The sequence below is a fragment of the Leuciscus leuciscus genome (genome assembly GCF_965113295.1).
Source record: "Leuciscus leuciscus genome assembly, chromosome: 1".
Classification (NCBI taxonomy): Eukaryota; Metazoa; Chordata; class Actinopteri; order Cypriniformes; family Leuciscidae; genus Leuciscus; species Leuciscus leuciscus.
The window spans coordinates 37,051,023-37,063,787 of record NC_138725.1 but is presented as its reverse complement, the minus strand read 5'-3'; positions in this window follow the sequence as shown (position 1 = coordinate 37,063,787).

Sequence of the window (12,765 nt, the reverse complement as noted above, 5' to 3'; positions counted from 1 at the left end):
TATATCTTTTGGACGTCTTCATGTAGGACTCTTGAAAACAAACATACAGGATCCATAAAATGTTGTAAGCTGTTTTTGTTTTCTAAAATAGGCTGTGTGTGAATTCTGAAAGAAATGTGCTGGATTCAAAGTTACATAGCTGCCAACTCTCACGCATTCACCGTGAGACTCACGCAATTGACACTCTTCACACGCGCTCACGCCACACATCCATTTTCTCACGCACAGAAAAATCGCGAAGCAAAGAGGACACGGAGACCGACAGACTAGACAGAGCAGGTTACTTATGATATAAAAAATATCTCAGCTCTCAGATTCTGTCACTTTTATTACGAAATTCAGACAATAAATACCGTTTTGGCGCTTGTAAATGTGACGCGACAGATCCCTAGCGGCACGTGAACCGATCATCTCTAGCTGATAGTAAATAACTTTAAACACGAATGAACACTGTTGAAAGATACAGTACAACTTACCGAAATGTATATTCCTCATACATAATATCGACCAATCAATCAAACAAAGGTGTCAATAAAACAGCTGGAGAACAATCATGTCACATAACATTTACCTCAGGAAAGCCATTTAATGACCATAATATAGGCTATAGCACGTTAGTTGCCTAGAAAAAAAGAGCTATAGAGTGTATTTGGCTAAATATGTGTACTATATTGCATATTTATTATATTTTTACTTATATCATTAAATAAAGTTGTTATTATAATAAAAAAAAACGCATTATATTTAATTTGTGTTATTTTTTAACCTTAAATAATACTGCCAGCTGATAGGGCTCTCTGTATGTTTACAGCATTAGGTGAGTTGTTTTTTTCTTGAGAAAAATGAATGCCTATCTTGTGTAGCCTACCTAATATTTATCCAAATGAGTCAATATTAAATCAAATCACAATAACTGAATTGAATTGAAATAATAAAAAAGCGTAGCTTACCAGAAATTGAACCATGTAAACATTGTAACATGTTGTCGCTAAACCTAATAAAATTCAGTTTAGTTACTAAAATGTTTTGACAATCACAATACACTTATTGTGATGCAATAATTTTTTTTATTGAAAAAAAAAATAAAAAACATAAATCTTGTTTATGTCAACATAATCTTGTCAACATAACCCCCCCCCCCCCCCCCCCAAAACATAAATCTCACTCCAAGCAAAACTCAAAAGTTGGCAGCTATGAAGTTATGTTAATATCAGGTCATCTATGGGCCAAAGATATAGACTATATGGCATAAATTACCTCAGAATATAATTATGATGTTTACAGTAATGTGCTTATGTTAATCTATGGGGCAAAGGTGAGGTATAAGCAAAAACACAGCTCTTATTTTTGTTAAATCATTTATTTTTGTACAGAATTCATTTAGACAGTAATTGTCGAATCTTGGTGGGTCTACTTTTCTGGGCAGTGTAACGTTTCTTTCTGGTATCCTTGCGCATTTACACGGTTTATATTTATTTATTACATCGTCTTAAAAGAAAAAAGTAGCATGTAGCTATGATTTAATCACATTTATACACACACATTAAACACTGAATGTTTGTTCATCCCACTGTAAAGTCTTGCCTCTTGAACTTCCGTTGTGAAGGCACGCGCGCGCACACCAACGGAAGATAATGTTCTGTTTATGTGAAGCGAAATTGCGTTCAGTCAGTATAATCATGGCGCGCTTTTAAATTTAGAGTTATCATTTGATTGGGGGTCAAAGTTTTTCATCACTCTGAAAAAAATTAATAAAAAAAATCGCTATGAAGGTGATTCCAGCTATTTATTTTCTCTGTCGTTGAAGTTGTGGTGTTGAATATTCTTTTAGCTAGAGTGAAAATTTGGCAATAGCTGCTCTTGGTGTGAATATGCCTTAATTGTCCTCTCAATCACCTCCCAGGTTTGTAGTTCTTTATTCTTCTTCAAAACTTATGTATTTCTCAGATACTTGCACAATGTTGTATAATTTACCTCAGTGAGCTTTCCTGTCGAGTTTTGCTAATTGTTCATAACATTCCTTCAGTTGTCTTTACGCATGTTCTTCTTCCACCACCGGAGGCCGCAATTTCCTCATAAATTACACTCAATGTTTCCCAATCCTTGCCTTCCTCTGAACGGAGAACCAATTATTGATGAACTAAAGACTCGATGAAGACGATTGCAAAGTCAGGCCATTGGCTATCTATTAATTAGATAAGCCACTTCTCAAACCCCCACTGGAGTGATAGTAGGACCTGAGACGTATTTTATTTTATTAACTGTGACATGTTTGAGACTAGAACAATCTTTCTTTGTAAACTAACCTCTTGTCATTAACAGGACAGATGTCCCTGTTGTCCAATAGAGAATTCATCGCTCCTGGTAAGTAAGTGTAACAGATGTTTGATTTACAATGACAATCCCACTGGACAAACCTCCGGTTTTAAATGAAGAAAAGCCGGTTCTGTGTCAGAAAATAGGCTCCACACTGTCCCTTTAAACCTGCTGGTCTCTCAAGAGGTATCAGGTCCAGTTTCAACATAACACTGATGCATCTAGTTAAAAATATTCATGTGTTTGCACCTACTGGTCCCGCCGCAGATATTCAGGCCGAGTCTGTGCGGTTGCTGTTTTTCCAGATTTTATGTTGTGTCTTTCTCCCTTCATTCAGGATGTGTTGTGTTGTGTTGTGCTGTGCTGTGCTGTGCTGTGCTGTGATTATTATTTATTTTTTTCTTCAGGGGGGCACAACCCCATCATCTTAGTCTCTCGAGTGTTCTGCGTGTTGTTCATATAAAAGCATATGCGTGTATCTCCCGCTGTGATGCGTCTCTTCTCTTAAGCAGGTGCGTTTTCTGAGCGTCTCTCTTTACAGTAGGTATTTGTGGATGTGGGTTTGGCCCCTGAAGGGATCCTTTGCTAAATTCAGTTTTATGAAGCTCAGCTCTACTCTTCTCTGCTCAAATTTTGCTCTATCATCGCTCTTGAAACTTATGTTTTGTTTCAAGTATCAACTTTGTCTCAGCTATTTCTTTTAGGGGCTGTTTACAACACACCATTTTCACCTAAAAACGTAAAACTTTTTATGCGTTTTTGCCGTTCGTTTACACGACAACAGCGTTTTGGGTGCCTGAAAACGCAAACTTATGAAAACGAGTTTTAAAAGTGCAAGTTTTAGCGAATCATGCACATGTTCAGTCTATAGTGTTTCATCGCCAACTAATGGCCTGGCGGCAGAACACAGGGTTTTTAGTCGTTTTCGCAGATCCGTTGTGTATGGGGATCGTTTTGACAATGGTGTCGTCTGCACGCGGAAAACTCAAAGGAAAAACTTCTCAGTTTTAAGCATATCGTTGTTGTGTAAACGTACCCTTAGACTTTCTTCAATTAAAATTAAAACAGACACAAATGAGTCGCTTGTTGTCATCCAGTAAGAGTATAGAGAAATAAAATTGATGTGGAGCTCCTCAGATCTCTTGTTGATGAGAAATGGTTGAGTTCATATTGAGATCTTGCGTTTTGATTGTAGACTTTGCTATTTTTTTGACAACTAGGAGACACATGAGATTACTGGGGTCCTTTTGTCTCAGAACAAACAAGCCTCGCTAAAATCTTGGAGAAACAAACGAGACTTTGAATAGATGTCATTTATGATTTTTATTTTATTTCATTCTATTTTTCTGTCTTTCATTCTATCTCATTATTTTGTTCTGTCGTTTATTGTTCCGTCCATCATTCTAGTTGTTACTCAGTTTCCAGATTTCAAATCAAATATGTTGCAGCTTTGGCGTCATGATATTTGAGCGCGAGATCCTATGGAACCAATGATGTTTGATTCTAATGACATCAAACCTGCGTAAATTTGATTTGAGAGCTCCATAATGATTTGCATGAATGATTTGATTTGAGAGTCTGTCTGTCTCGTTCTGTCCATCGTTCTTTCTAACTGTCGTTCTGTCTGTCGTTCTCATCCTATCATTCTTTCGTTCGGTTGTTCTGTCTATTGTTCTATCATCCATCTATCCATTCTGTCTGTCATTCTTCTGTTCATCCATCCATCCATCCATCCATCCATCCATCCATCCATCGTCCTTGCGTTTGTCCTGTCTATTGTTATATATATTTTGTTCTGTTTATCGTTCTCCTTCGATCGTTCTTCAGTTCTATTGTTCTGTCTGTCTGTCATTCTGTCTATCATTTCATTCTGTTGTTCTGTCGTTCTGTCTGTCATTCTTATTTTGTATCGTTTGTTCTGTCGTTTTATTGTTCTGTCCATCATTCTAGTTGTTATTGCTCAGTTTGCAGCTTGTTCTCTCTATCGGTAGTTCTGTCTATCATTTGTTCTATCTTTCTGTCTGTCATTCTTCTGTTCCATCCATCCGATCGCGAGATAGATCTTCGACCAATGACGTTTGATGCTAATGAACCATTAATCAAACCTGCGCAAATTCGATTAGAGAGCTCCATAATGATTTGCATGTATTTGAGGGTCAATAATAATTGAAGTTTCAACACCATCGGATGGCTTCAGAAGACTTGAAATATAGCATCATGACTGATGTGGAAAAGAGCTGTGTAAAGAAAGTTCAAAATACCATTTTGGAACAACATGAGGGTGAGTAAATAATGGCAGAATTTAAACTCCATTTAATTGTGTTTTAAGTTTTAATTAAAGCAATTTAATGTGTGGTTTCATTTGCTTTCAGAGTTGCACACACACTCAAGCAGGTAAAAGAGTCAGTGACCGACCCAATGGACTCCGTAGTGTGAAATGTGTTTCATATTTCTGGTGATTATAGAGATCTTCAAAACCTGTCAGACATTGTCTGCTCACCTCTGTTCTGTCTGTCTCTCTCTTTCTCAGTGGGAATTTGAGCGGGCATTGATGCGGACGCACTCGTGTGTGTGTGTGTGTGTGTGTGTGAGTGTGATTACACCGGAGATCATCGTCTAATTCCACAGCACTTCAGCTCACCTGGACAGGCCGGTAATTGCTGGTAGACTCCTAAAACTACCCGACCTGTCCGTCAGATACAGATCAGCGTCAAACTGGAGACACGTCACACTTCTGCTCGCTGGAATCTCATGTTTCGTTCCTGAGAAAAGACAGACTCATCACAGAAGAGCGAGCGAAACCAATGCAGGCAGGTCTTTGATAGCTTAGCAACTACGTGAATATGGCCTTCTCGGAGGTTTAAAGGTGTCGGACCATAGACTGTAAAAAAAGATGGACGACGGCCCTTCACTCTCTTCCATTGGTGAAAAGTGAAGCCGCCAAAGTCCTAATATGGCGCTGACATCTTGCACAGATTTGGGACCCGATTCTGCTCAATAGTCAAGTCAAGTCACCTTCATTTATATAGTGCTTTTAACAATATAGATTGTTTCAAATCAGCTTTACAGTGATAATAGGAAATTAAAGTAACACAGATTGTTTTGGCTTTACAGAAGCTCTAGAATAAAGTTATTGTCCAGCTAAAGTTAGTTTGGATTGATTCACTTCTGTTTGCAAAGATCATTAGTTATTATCTTAGGGGCCGCTAACACAACACCGTTCTAACAGAAAACCATTAATGCGCTCCGGCCCGCTCATTTGCACAACAACAGTGCCAACAGTGAGAACGCAAACCTTGAAATAGGTTCCAAGATGCAAGTGTTGAAATTTTTTGAAAAACTTTTGTGAAAAAGTAGTGAACGTGAAGTAGAGCCGCGTTATCAAGGTCCCGCACACACTCCCGCAGAAACGGTTAGTGCAAAGTTTACTGTGTGAAATAAAAAGTCATGGACATGTAGAAATTAAAGCTGAAGCTCCAATCTTCTCCCGAAAATCCCCCCCAAAAAAGTATGTTGGTGCCTCAGTGACTTCGTTTAGAGAAGCTGTCAATCATGACGTCACATTCCCATTTTTATAGCATGAAATAATGAACTAAGACCAAACTTATTTCAGAAAACCAGCACTTAAATCAGCATAATAAAAACTACCTTAAATGTCAGAAAACATTTATTTGAAGTGTAATTTGTTTGTTTTGTTTCCATCGCGTCCATTATTCATGGGGAGGTGGGGTTTATGATACTGGGAGCAGTATAGAGCGCGATCGAGACGCTTTTGCCTTCACTTTTCAGCATTTGTGCGGCACGCTTGTGTCCGTCTGGTGCGTGCGCTGCGTTACGGGCGGCATGGCGGAGGACATTAGTATTCGGGATGGTTGTGCGGGTCGCTCCCTTGTTCCCGCAGCAGGCAGGTTTGTATTAGCAGCCTGTCGAGAAGCAAACCTCATCTCTGGGGAGCGAGGCGAGAGCAGACGCCCTGCTGGAGCTGCATGTGAAATCAGCCTCGTTCTGCTCCGGATCACAGCGCTCGGATCTGCTCGACGTCTCAGTGCAGGAATGACCTGCAACTGCAGACAGAGAGAGAGATAGCAGAGAGAGAGAGAGTAGAGAGAGAGTTTAGGATGTGCTTGATGTTTTGGTACTAAAGACACTGCACTGAGACTCAGAACTTCTGACTCAAAACACTCTAAACTGAACGCAAAAGCATTTATCTACCATCTCATGTGTTGCATCTATCTATCTATCTATCTATCTATCTATCTATCTATCTATCTATCTATCCATCTATCTATCCATCTATCTTTATATCCATCTATCTATATATATATACATCTATCTATATATCCATCTATATCTATATATCAATCTATATATATTGATCTATCTATCTATCCATCTATCTATATCCATCCATCTATCTATCAATCTATCTATATATCCATCTATCTACCATCTATTTTTTATCCATCCATCTATCTATATATCCATCTATATCTATATATCAATCTATTTATTCATCTATCCATCTATCTATCTATCTATATATCCATCTATTTACCATCTATTTTTTATCCATCCATCTATCTATATATCCATCCGTCTATATATCCATCTATCTATATATCCATCCGTCTATATATCCATCTATCTATATATCCATCCATCTATCTATATAGCCATCTGTCTATATATCCATCTGTCTATATATCCATCTATCTATATATCCATCTATCCATCCGTCTCTATATCCATATCCATCTATCTATCCATTGTTCTCTCCTTCGTTCTCTCTAGCCGTCGATCTGTCTATCGTTCTCACCCTATCATTCCTCCGTTCGGTTGTTCTGTTTATTCTATCCATTGTTTTCTCTATCTGTAGTTCTGTCTGTTGTCTTTCTGTCGTTCTGTTTATTGTTTCTCGCTCTATCATTCTTTTGTTCTGTCGTTCCATCCATCCGTCAATTTATACATCCATCCACCCATTGTCCTGTCTGTTGTTCTCTCTATTGGTTCTATTTATCTTTCTTTCATTCAGTCTTTCTTTTATGTCATTCTATTGTTCTGTCTATCATTCTCTCATTCTATCTATCATTGTTTTGTTTATCATTCTCTCATTCTGTCTATCATTATCTCATTATATCATTATTTTGTTCTGTTCTATTGTTATGTCTATATTCTCTCATTCTATCTATCATGTTGATTATATGTCCTATTGTTGTCTATCATTCTCTCAATCATTATTTTGTTCTATTGTTCTGTCTATCATTCTCTCATTCTGTCTATCCTTATTTCATTCTGTCATTCAATTGTTCTGTCTCATTCTATCTATCATTTTGTTCTGTCTATCATTCTCTCATTCTGTCTATCCTTATTTCATTCTGTCATTCAATTGTTCTGTCTCATTCTATCTATCATTTTGTTCTGTTGTTCTGTCTATCATTCTCTCATTCTATCTATCATTATTTGTGTCATTCTGTCTATCATTCTCATTCAATCTATCATTTAGTTTCATCGTTGTCTATATTCTCTCATTCTATCATTATTTCATTTTGTCGTTCTGTCTATCATTCTCTCATTTGATCTATCATTTTGTTCTATTGTTCTGTCTATCATTCTCTCATTCTATCTATCATTTTTGTCATTATGTCTATCATTCTCTTCTACACTCACCTAAAGGATTATTAGGAACACCTGTTCAATTTCTCATTAATGCAATTATCTAATCAACCAATCACATGGCAGTTGCTTCAATGCATTTAGGGGTGTGGTCCTGGTCAAGACAATCTCCTGAACTCCAAACTGAATGTCAGAATGGAAAGAAAGGTGATTTAAGCAATTTTGAGCGTGGCATGGTTGTTGGTGCCAGACGGGCCGGTCTGAGTATTTCACAATCTGCTCAGTTACTGGGATTTTCACGCACAACCATTTCTAGGGTTTACAAAGAATGGTGTGAAAAGGGAAAAACATCCAGTATGCGGCAGTCCTGTGGGCGAAAATGCCTTGTTGATGCTAGAGGTCAGAGGAGAATGGGCCGACTGATTCAAGCTGATAGAAGAGCAACTTTGACTGAAATAACCACTCGTTACAACCGAGGTATGCAGCAAAGCATTTGTGAAGCCACAACACGCACAACCTTGAGGCGGATGGGCTACAACAGCAGAAGACCCCACCGGGTACCACTCATCTCCACTACAAATAGGAAAAAGAGGCTACAATTTGCACGAGCTCACCAAAATTGGACAGTTGAAGACTGGAAAAATGTTGCCTGGTCTGATGAGTCTCGATTTCTGTTGAGACATTCAGATGGTAGAGTCAGAATTTGGCGTAAACAGAATGAGAACATGGATCCATCATGCCTTGTTACCACTGTGCAGGCTGGTGGTGGTGGTGTAATGGTGTGGGGGATGTTTTCTTGGCACACTTTAGGCCCCTTAGTGCCAATTGGGCATCGTTTAAATGCCACGGCCTACCTGAGCATTGTTTCTGACCATGTCCATCCCTTTATGACCACCATGTACCCACCCTCTGATGGCTACTTCCAGCAGGATAATGCACCATGTCACAAAGCTCGAATCATTTCAAATTGGTTTCTTGAACATGACAATGAGTTCACTGTACTAAAATGGCCCGCACAGTCACCAGAACTCAACCCAATAGAGCATCTTTGGGATGTGGTGGAACGGGAGCTTCGTGCCCTGGATGTGCATCCCACAAATCTCCATCAACTGCAAGATGCTATCCTATCAATATGGGCCAACATTTCTAAAGAATGCTTTCAGCACCTTGTTGAATCAATGCCACGTAGAATTAAGGCAGTTCTGAAGGCGAAAGGGGGTCAAACACAGTATTAGTATGGAGTTGGGGATATTTTATTTTATCAATCAATAAATTCCACTTGAAACAAACCTTGTTGTATTATTTTAATTTAATACTGTGAAGCTGCTTTGATACAATCTGTATTGTGAAAAGCGCTATACAAATATACTTGACTTGACTTGACTTGTTCCTAATAATCCTTTAGGTGAGTGTATCTATCATTATTTAATTTTGTTGTCTATCATTCTCATTCTATCTATCATTTAATTTTGTCATTGTCTATATTCTCTGATTTGATTATCATCATTTCATTGTCGTTCTATTTTTCTCTCATTCTGTATCATTATTTCATTTTGTCGTTCTGTCTATCATTCTCTCATTCTTTTTATCATTTTCGTTTTGTCGTTCTGTCTATCATTGTCTATCATTCTCTCATTCTATCTATTATTTTGTTCTGTCGTTCTATTGTTTTGTCTATCATTCTCTCATTCTATCTCTCATTATTTCATTCTGTTGTTCTATTGAACTGTTGTTCAGGTTTAATGACTTTTTAATAAACTCTATTGCTCCCTTGAGTACAGACACAAGTAACACGAGAACACATTAATGTACGTACAACAGGGCCACTGGCAATGCATTGGCCAAATATTTATATGTCTGCATTTGCATACTGGTGTTGAATATGTTTCTGAACTCAGACGACAACTGCTAAATCAATCCCTAATTTAAACCCCAGACTTCAGACAGGGTTGCATGTTAAAAGCAGATCGAGCTCCAATGTTTTTCTTGAAACTATTTTTAAAATCCCAGACTGCCTGGAGAGAACAGTCAATACAGTCCATGATTCCCTAAAGAGCACTCGGTCTGAACCCTGGATCCCTGCGAAGTCTAAATCAAAGCAAGACGTTTTGTTTAACACCAATGGACTCGTCATTAAAAAAAAAAAAACTTTTGTCCAAAGTGACTAACAAAATGTAGAGAGAGCAACCAATCCAGTTTAAGCTGAAGTTAATCTGCGACTGTCAATCCAAAGATTAAGGATTCTGGCTGCATTTCTATTTGCATACTTCGATTCACTAGGGAAGCCCATTTCAATATATACCCTGTTAAAACAGCAGAATAAACGAGCCTAAAGTGGTTTACTGGTCTTAGCTAGACACCAAGCTGGTCTAATTTAATGTATTTGGAGTGTGTTTTGGCCACTTGATAGCTGATCAAGCTGGGAAACCAGCTAAAACTGACGAACCACGTTTTTTCCAGCACGTTTGAAGCTGTTTTTATTTCAGTTTGGCTGTATGCATGCGATATTGAGACATACTATAATGCCATCACAATGTCTTGGTCCTGGTTGGCATTTGCATGATACCAAACTCCTCTTCTGTAGCACAAGTGGTTGTGGGTAATATTAGCCCTAAATGCATGCACAGATATTTACTACAGTACAGTAGTCAACGTTTGAATTGGATCAAAAAAGTTCATCAAAGTTGTCCTGAAACAAGAACGGGTATTGTTCGAAACTCATATATAACTTTGATGAAAGATTTTGATCCGTTTCAAATGCTGACATAGTATTTTCAATGTGCTATGATTTGGGAGACTCTAATCTGAATCTCGCAATTGGATGTGCATTGAGATGCCATTTGTTTTTAACTACAGGAAGCAGCTCTGAAGTCAATGTTCTGCGGTGTTGGTTATGGACTGCCATTAAACTGTCTTAAGCTGAAGATCGTTAATTTAAACAATCTTTTGCAGGCTCAGAAACTTTGGCTAATCCTCCACTCGTTATAGGAGAGAGCCGTGTTTCATATTGGTTCTTTCTCACTGGTTTGCTTCATCAGCGTTTCAGGGCTCCACTGAGACACGTTCCTCTCGGTCTCTCTGAAATAATTGCTTTCAAGCCCACCGTTTTGTAAAACAGAGAGTGCAAGAAATCCAGATTTTAAAGTGCCCTCAAAACTCATGATGGAAAACATACTTTGTTCTGTGCTTTTATTGAGCCTTGACAATAACACTGTTTTCTTGCGTTCAAATGAACTCAAACTTTCACAAGTCAGTTATCTTAGTTTAATTCATGGCATTTGTTAAAGTCAATCACATTTAGGCTACTTTTGTTTATACAGTAGTCAACATCTGAAGTGAATCAAAAAAGTTGAGGAAAGGTTTTGATCCACTTCAAATGTTGACTACTGTATTTTGCATCAATAGTTGCATGGAAATCATAACTCTAAGTCTAACTCATAACTCTATTAAACCTGAGCGAATAAGTTTATGTGGTGTATCACAAGATGGTTGTCACCTGTCGTTGTCTGATGACCCGTATGGATTGGATGATGTGATCTGTAATGCTTTAGCTTCTCACTTTGAGAATAAGTGACCCCTATGAGCCTTTCAGCAAAACACTTGTTCTCTATCTGTGTTTCTTTCTCTCTCTGTGTGTGTCTTCAGGTTTTTCCTCTCAACTCCAACTGGACCAATCAGGCTTCAACGTTTTGTTCCCTTTTTGGAAAGGCGAGTTTTTGAAGGAACACTGGTGATAAACTGGCTTCTCTCCGAAGATTATTATGCATTTGGAAACAGGTGCTTTTACTTATTGTGATGAGAAAATAATGGAAAGTTGTACATCTTAATGGCCGGAGAAATTTAAATTTAATTCTGAAGTTTGATATCATGGTTTCAAGAAGTGCAGAAAAGATAGAGATAATTAAAGAAAAACGAGTGGAGAGTTAATAAAAAGCATATCATAATGGTGCTCGGATGAGCATGTGTGGGTGAGAAAGGTCACTGCTCAGTTTTATTATGAAAATTATGACTTTCTGAGGCTCCACACCACAAAGTGAGTGTGGCAAAGGTTCATTTTAATGAAACTTGCAATATTCTCAGAGCTAACAGTAAAACAGCCATCGGCTTTAGTTTCAATGTCATTGATTTGTCAGAATCGATGGTATCCCGCTATTGTCGGCTCACTGCAATCTCTCGCTGCCCTTCACAGCGGTAGTGCTACTCAAAATCAACAGCCGTGTTGGTTTTAAACTCTTCAATAATGCATCGAGTCTGTGTTTGACTAATCATAGCACAACGGTTGTGTGTCTTTAGAGCTAGCGGCATCAGAGCTAAAGCTTCTAAAAGTGTAAAAAGAGATAGTCCAGTGCATCCATTGTTTCAACCAAAATCACATCATAAATGCAATTTTTTAGCATATTTTAAAAATAAGGGTACTTAATTGGCATCAGTGGTTCCATGAAGAACCTTTAACATCCCTAGAATCTTTCCATTCCACGAAATGTTCTTTATAGTGGGAAAAGTTTATTTAGAACTTAAAAAATTTAGATAAAAAAAAAAATGTGTTACTTTATCTCACAATTCTAACTTTATTTCTCACAACATGGGATAAAGTCAGAATTGTGTGTTATAAAGTCAGAATTGAGAGATATAAACTCACAATAAAAAAGTCAGTCTTTTTTTCCTTAGAATTGGACTTTATAACTTGCAATTGCAAGTTGATATCTCACAGTTCTGAGAAAAGATGTCAGAATTGCAACATATAAACATAAGGAAAAAAAGTCAGAATTGCTATTACAAATGGATATTGAGTTTATATCTTGCAATTGTGACTTTATATCACGCAATTCTGACTTT